This window comes from Echinops telfairi, unplaced genomic scaffold (assembly GCF_000313985.2).
Source record: "Echinops telfairi isolate 266 unplaced genomic scaffold, ASM31398v2 ScPeMD7_7469;HRSCAF=8507_0, whole genome shotgun sequence".
NCBI classification, from domain to species: Eukaryota; Metazoa; Chordata; class Mammalia; order Afrosoricida; family Tenrecidae; genus Echinops; species Echinops telfairi.
In genome coordinates, this window is record NW_022111372.1 from 29,763,552 (window position 1) to 29,771,049 (window position 7,498).

The following is a 7,498-nucleotide window of genomic DNA, read 5'->3' on the forward strand; positions in this document are numbered from 1 at the left end:
TTTCTCCCTTATGCCCTCCACGAGAAGTTGGAACTGTCGAGTGGCTGTGGGTGTCTTCTCCGTTACAGTGCAGTATGAACTGCTGCCATCCGTGCCGATTGTGACTGCTGCTTCGGAACAGGCTGGAAGCCCTGACCTCGCTTCCTTCTGCTTTCCTGGTTGCGTTGTCTAGTCTCAGCTGGGTTCTGAAAAGTGAGTGGAAGACCAGGTTAGGAGTTGTGTTGGTCAAGGAAAATGGGGCCAAACTCATGACAATGAACGATGGGGGAAATAGAGCAAATAGAGCGCAGTTGCTCATACTGAAGATGATGCTGGAAGGGGATGCGTCAGAGGCCACGACTGATGAAGTATTCTCATGTCTAGGAAAATATTCAAAGGTTTTTCACCTTACACCATACAGAAAGTTCATGTAGGTATTACATACATTTTGTCTGTTTGAAAGACCATAGTTTATTTGATTATCTTTCCAATTAAATTTTTTAATTGCTACCTTCAGGATTTTTTTGGTTTTCATTTTATTCTTGTTAAGTGTTCCTCCCAATACTTCCTCATGAATCACCGGAACTCTACCCGTTAAGTTCTTCAGTTGGAGGCTGGCTGCATGAGCTGAGGGAGGTGGGGTTGGGGGTTGGGGGTGGGCATGGAAGAGACAGCACTGCTGGAAAAATAAGTGGCAGTTAGTGGGTTGGGTGGTGATTCTTTACTGGGCAAAGGCGGAGAAGCTGGCCTAATAGGTGTGCCTAGTGGTTGGATCATTTAACCAACAGGAGATGGGAGAGCTGGGCCTGAGGGTCGTCTGCCAAAGAGAATAAGTCAGTAGAAAATGTGGAGTTGGTAAGAGAGCCGATGAACTGGTGCCTCATCTGTGACTCGGCTGTTGCGGAGCAGTGCCGCACAGAAGTTCTGGGGTGCGGTGGAGATGTCTGGTCCCCAAGATAAGCGCTTCTTGTGGTATAAAATGGTTTTCGTATTAAAAATCCAAGGTGCCCTAGTAGTACAACAGTTAAGCACCCAGACACTAACCTGCCATTCAAACCCACCATGGGAAAGTAGGGCGGGCCACTTCTATAAAGAAAACCTGAAAAGCAGTTCTGCTCTGCATATAGGGTCACAGTGAGTTGGAATTGACTAGATGGCCACAGGTCTTCGAAGATACAAATGCTGTACAGTGCAATAGTGACCTGGAGAGGGGATCTGCTTTTGTACATGACGCAGACCAGCCCTGGAGAAGTTATCCCATTTGAAGTCAGGCGACCCCTTGGCGAATGAAGTTGGTAACATCAGCTTCCACCTGCACCTTCCATGTCCCGGGCATGAATGAGCACATTCTATTCAAGAGAGATGTTCTGGTAAACCTGTGATCTTAGCACACAAATCAATTGGTGCTCAACCAATTTAGAAAGGGATTTTTTAGTCCTGTTGCATGTCAGAATCTTTGGAGAACTTCATAAACCGTCCAGATGCCTTGTTACACCCAGATTACTGATTGTGAGGGTGTGGGAGTGATACTGGCCGGGTATGTCTTTTTGAAAAAGCGTTATGGGTGATTCTGAACAAGCAGCCAGGAATGGAACAAGGCGGTACATGCGTGAATTCTATAGGAATCGGAATCCTGAGTTACGGAGTTTTATAATTTATTTATTCAAGTGTGTACCTGTGCACTCGCATGCATACAGAGTAAAATCGTCAAATTCACAGGACAAATCAAACCACTGCCTTTTGTGTTTCAACCTGGCAACCTTACTAGGAAACAACTCCTCCATAGGATTTCCAAGACTAATCTTTGTGAGCAGCTGCTACAGCTCCCAAGGAGCAGCTTGTGGGTTTGAGCCACTGACCGTTCGGCAGAGAGCTGCGTGCACTAAAGCTGAGGCGCCAGGGTACTTGCACGGGACCTGCTGTATGACAACATGAACAAGCACCTCCCCTTAGCCCCAAGGCGGGGGTTAAATGTAATCAGATCGACTCGTGCCTAGGGTAAATCTGCACAAGATCTTTAATGTGATGAAAAGCAAGGTTGTTACTTGGAGGACTAAGGTACACCTTACCCAAGTCATGGTATTTTTAATCACCTCATTTGCATGTGAAAGTTGGATATCGAATAAGGAAGACTGAGGAAGACACCGATGCATTTAAATTATAGTGTTGGTGAAGTGTCCCATGGACTGCCAAAAATAAAAACAAATCTGTCTTGGGAAAAAGTATAGCCAGAATGCTCCTTAGAGACAAGGATGGCAAGACTTCATCTCCTGTAGACCAGTGCCTGCAGCAGGACATGGGGAGGTGTAGAGGAGCAATAAAGGAAGCGGAGAAGCCGCCACAAGGTGAATTGACAGTGGGCGCAACCTGAACAACTGAGGATGGCCCAGAGGGCAGGGTTCCACTCGTACGTAGGTCACTAGGCGTCAGAACCACCTTGAGGGCACCTAGCAGCAGTAGCAGTTCCACTCAATGACAACGTGCTTTCTGTCATCCTCCGTTTGGGGAGTGAGTTGTTTTGGTGGCACGTGGTCAGTGTTCTTCCCACCAGCAGGACTACGTGTGTTTTCACCTCTCAGGCTCACGTAATAGTTAAAGAAGTGGGAGGCTCTGCCATGAAGCTTCTGGTCTCAATGCGTGCGAATGAGTGGGAAGGCAGCTTGGTGTCGAAGCTCAAATGCCAAGCTCTGGAGGCATACCACCCCCTAAAAACCAAAACACATCTCAGTCATCGAGTCAATCCGACTCTGACCCTGTAGGTCAGTGGTTCTCAACCTTCCTAATGCCGACTCTAATGTAGTTCCTCATGTTGTGGTGACCCCCCACCTCCAACCATAAAATTGGTTTCCATGCTACTGAAATACTGCTACTATTATGAGTCAGGCGACCCTTGTGAAAGGGTTGTTCAACCCCCAAAGGGGTCGCGACCCACAGGTTGAGAACCGCTGCTGTAGGTGGGCATCTGAGACTAACTATGAGAGTAGTGGGAAATCTCTCCCACTAAGCAGCTGGTAGTGTCCAACTGCTGACCTTGCGGTGAGCCACCTACCCAACACCTCTTAGGCCAGTCAGACCAAAAAAAAATTTTTTTCTTGAGTTGATGATGGCTCAAAGCAACCAGTCATAAGTGGATTTAAATCATGTTAAAGTACTTAAAAGCTCTTTTAGCCTCCTCTATTTTCTATAAAATGAGGTGAGCTGTAATTACCACTAGATGGGATTTTGTGCGGATTTCAATGAGGGAAGTGTACACAGAAACTGCACAATGCCTAGTATAATTTGGAGCTAGCTAATTACCCCCACTCCTCACTTATTGACATAGGATCCAAAGACTAGATCATTATTAAAAATTGGGAGACTACTATTTTGACTGTCAAGCTCCTGTGACCCATAACTCAGTCAAGCTGACATAATTATCACAACCAGTGTTACTCTCACCCAGCACGTTGACTGACATTCATTGTGCAAAAGCCAGTAGTTGATCAATGAGGAGCTTGAGTCTGACATGAGTGAATTATTTTTCTACTTCGGTATACCAAGGTAAATCAAAACTCACTGCTGCGAAATTATCGAGAAACCTTTAATAAGCGACTATTGAAGCATGAAGCTACTCATTTCCTACCTATCCTCCATGTAAGTCTGCACTTCCAGCCCGCTAACCCTCCCCTGAAGAGTGTGTGCTCTTGGATGTACACCGCATTCAAAAGGCAGTTGGGTATCTTCAAGGGCCTCCAGTCCTCTTTCTGTGATATGTTCTCTAAGTCATGGAAATAAAAACAGTTCTGAAGGGGCAAGATCCGTGCTGTAGGGCAGATGAGGTATGATTGCCAATGAAATTCTCTCAGGGCAGCCTTTGCTACCCTCCAAGAATGAGCAGATACATGGTCATGATGGAAAAAGTTCCCTTAGCACAGTGGTTCTCAACCTTCCTGGTGCTGCGACCCTTTGGTACGGTTCTTCAGGAGGTGAACAACACCCCACCCACCCCCAACTGGAAAATTATTTTCATTGCTACTTCCTAACTGTAATTTTGCTACTGTTAGGAATCGGGCGACCCCTGGGAATGGGTTATTTGACACCACCCCCAACCCCCAAAGGGGTCGCGGCCCACAGGTTGAGAACCACTACCTTGGCAATTTTCTTGGCTACCTCACCAGTGGAGTTTTCAGTTTCGGGAAACATCCTGGAGAAGTAGTCCCTGCAATCATCCTGTGTCTTTCGAGAGCACCTATCAAGATGACCCCTTTGGGCTGCCAGCAGAGGGGCCACAGCCTCTGTGCTGACCTGCTTACTTTAATGTAACCCAGGAGATCATTTTGTAAACCACTGGATGGAACCTTTTTTTTTTGAAAGGTACCCTCACAAGACTAAGACAGATGTATTACTCTGAAAACTTGTCTGTAACCACGTGTCATCGAGAAATACCTTTTGTAAAAACCCAAACATGTTCCCCATCAGCACAGTAGGTAGCACATCAGTCTCATACTGATGTAGTGCCTACAGATGTAGTATTTATGAATTGGACCCCTAGTAGCAATACTTGTTGACTCACCCTCTTTACCTCCTGAAGATGGCTTTTGCATGTGGGTGTAAGTCAGTCTAGCAGGAGACTGAGACAGGCCTGCAGAATCTCCTCAGTAGTCCTAGTTTTGGACTAGACAGAATGTATTTTAGGTTTGAGTGATGCTTTGCTGTTTACAGAGTGCTAACGCAAGATTAATTTTTCTGATCACTGCCCTATGGCATCAACATGGCCACACGCAAGAACATGTGCCCTGGTGGGACTGGACTGCTCTCCTTCCCGTGAACATAGTTTCCTGGAGACATCAGCCATTGATCCTAGGATGGCAATGATTTAACATCTTCACTCAGAAGACATCAAGGTAGGACCTACCCAGTGGGGCTTCCCATTCAGTTCCGTTTTATCTAGAGTAGAGCCCTGCGTTGTTTTCCCCGGATGCAGGAGGATTCCCAGTGATTGAACACTTAAAGCTAGACAGCAACTCCATGTACCGGCAGGACTAAAACAGTGATAGTGCTGTATCTTCCTGCTTCCTGTAGAAGAGACTTTAATTTTTATTTCTATTTTTTGCGGTTTTCTTTTTTATTCCACTTTTACACATTGTTTGTAATCTTCCAGCAAAACTTGGGCAGTAGAGACTTTAAATCAAAGAAAGCAATTAGTCCTAAATCAGAAATATAATTTCAGGACAAAGAAAAAGACATTTTGACCCTTTTCTATATTGGAGCCTTTGTTGTGCAGTGATTAAGTGCTCAGCTGCTAACTGGAAGTTTGGTGGTTCAAACCCACCAGCTGCTCTGTGGGAGAAAGATGTGACAGGTGCTTCCCAAAGGCTATGGCCTTGGAAATACTGTTGGGCAATTCTACTTGGTCCAGTGACTCAGAATCAACTTGATGGATGGCAACAGATTTGGATTTGGTAAGTGGGCGATGTCTCTGGGTTAAATGATGCAGGGAAGCTTTTCAAAACTCTGAACAAAAATAGCATGTGTGTGGAAGAAATAAAGATACTTATATTCTCGTGACCATCAGGGAAGCAGTTTTTGGTTTCCCCGAAATGTCTTCATGCTTTCTCATGGCTATTGTTATTTGCCATTTTCCTATTGGTAGCTAGCTGCAGACCCCTTGGCACATCCTAGGGCTGTGGGCCCTCCAGGAACAAGACTGTTCTGGAAGGACAGAGATCACTTTGGCTTCTGTTTCTCATCCACTGCAGTAGATTAGGACTCAACAAGCTACAGTCCATACATAGGTCAAATCCAGCGCGCACGCGCGCACACACACACACACCGGCCTCATTTTTATATGACCTGCAAGCTAAGAATGGTTTTTGCAATTTTTTAATGATTGAGAAGTATTAAAAGACTATTTTCTAACAAATGAAAGTTTTCTAAAACTCAAATTTCATAAGTGTTGTGGGACCTGGCCTAGTCATTCATTTCCACATTGTCTGTGGTGGTTTTGTGGCACAGTGGTAGAGTTATGTAGTGTCCACAGAGTTAGCATGTAGCACTCATTGTTTCACACTCCTGCTTGGTGTATTATAAATTGCAGTAGTATAAGGTTGTAATAATATTTCAAGAGCCACACATATTACCATAGTACAACATCTTATCAGTCCATGTCAAAATGGAAAAAGAAGAAAAAAATTGGACTAAGAATATCACTAGTGGTGACTTGTGTGCTGCTGTGAAGCTGGAAGCTATGTCACCAGTATTTCAAATGTGAGCAGGGACACCCAAAGTGAACAGGTTTAAACTGTGCTTCTAGACCAAGAACAGAATATGAGGAATAAGTGTCCACTTCTAAGGAGTTAGCCCCAGAAAACCTTATGGACAGAACCGACCCATCAGAAACTGAAACCACCATGAAAAGAAGCAGCACATTGTCAGAGATAGTGCCAGAAGATGAGCCCCTCATGTTGGAAGGCACTCAAAATAAGATGAGGAAGAGCTACCTTCTCTAAGGAGAGCCTACCACAGTGACACTGATGGAGTAAACCTTGTGGGAGAAAGTCCTTTAAGGCCTTCATTGGTTGATGGGGCATGACTCAAAATGAAAAAAAAAATTAATAATCAGATATTGAAATGAATGAAGTTCCTAGGAAAATTGGAAGTTGTAAAAAAAAAAAATGAAATGGGACACACAAAAATCAACAGTCCAAGAATTAATGAGCTGAAATGCACTGGAATTGGCCCATTTTGAATCAGAAAATCATGGTTTCTTGTGCCGTGCATGAAACAAGATGCATAGTGTTGCCTCTATTGTCAGAAAGGACACTTCGAGATCTATCTTGAAGTACAGTGTGCCTATGATAGGATGATATCTATTTGTATTAAAGGAAACTCAACCAATACAACTATTACTCAAATGTATGCACCAAACACAAAAGCTAGTGATGAAGAAATTGAAGAATTCAACCAACGTCTTCGGTCAGAAATTCATCAAACATGCAATCTAGATGCATTGATAATTATTGGTGATTGAAATGCAAAAGGTGGAAATAAAGAGGAAGTCAGAGTAATTGGAAAATAAAACACTGGTGATGGAAATGAAGCTGCATATCAAATAAAAAAAATTAAAAACCAACTACTTATTCATAGCAAATACCTTTTTTTCAACAACACAAAAGGCAATAATACACATGATGTGCCCAAATGGAATACACAGAAACCAAATTGACTACATCTGTGGGAAGACGTGATGGAGAAGACCAATATCAGCAGCTAAAACTAAACCTGTGACCAACTGTGAAACAGACCATCAGTTGCTCATATGTAAATCCAGGATAAAGCTGAAGAAAATCAAAACAGTTCACAGGAGCCAAAATACAACCTTGGACCTACCCACCTGAATTTTGAGAACATCTCAAAATTGAACACCGCATTGAACACTAAAGACAGAAGACCTGATAAACTATGGGATGACATCAAGGACATCATATGAAGAAAGCAAAAGGTCATTTAAAAAAAGGAAAGATAAAAGATAAAAGTCGAA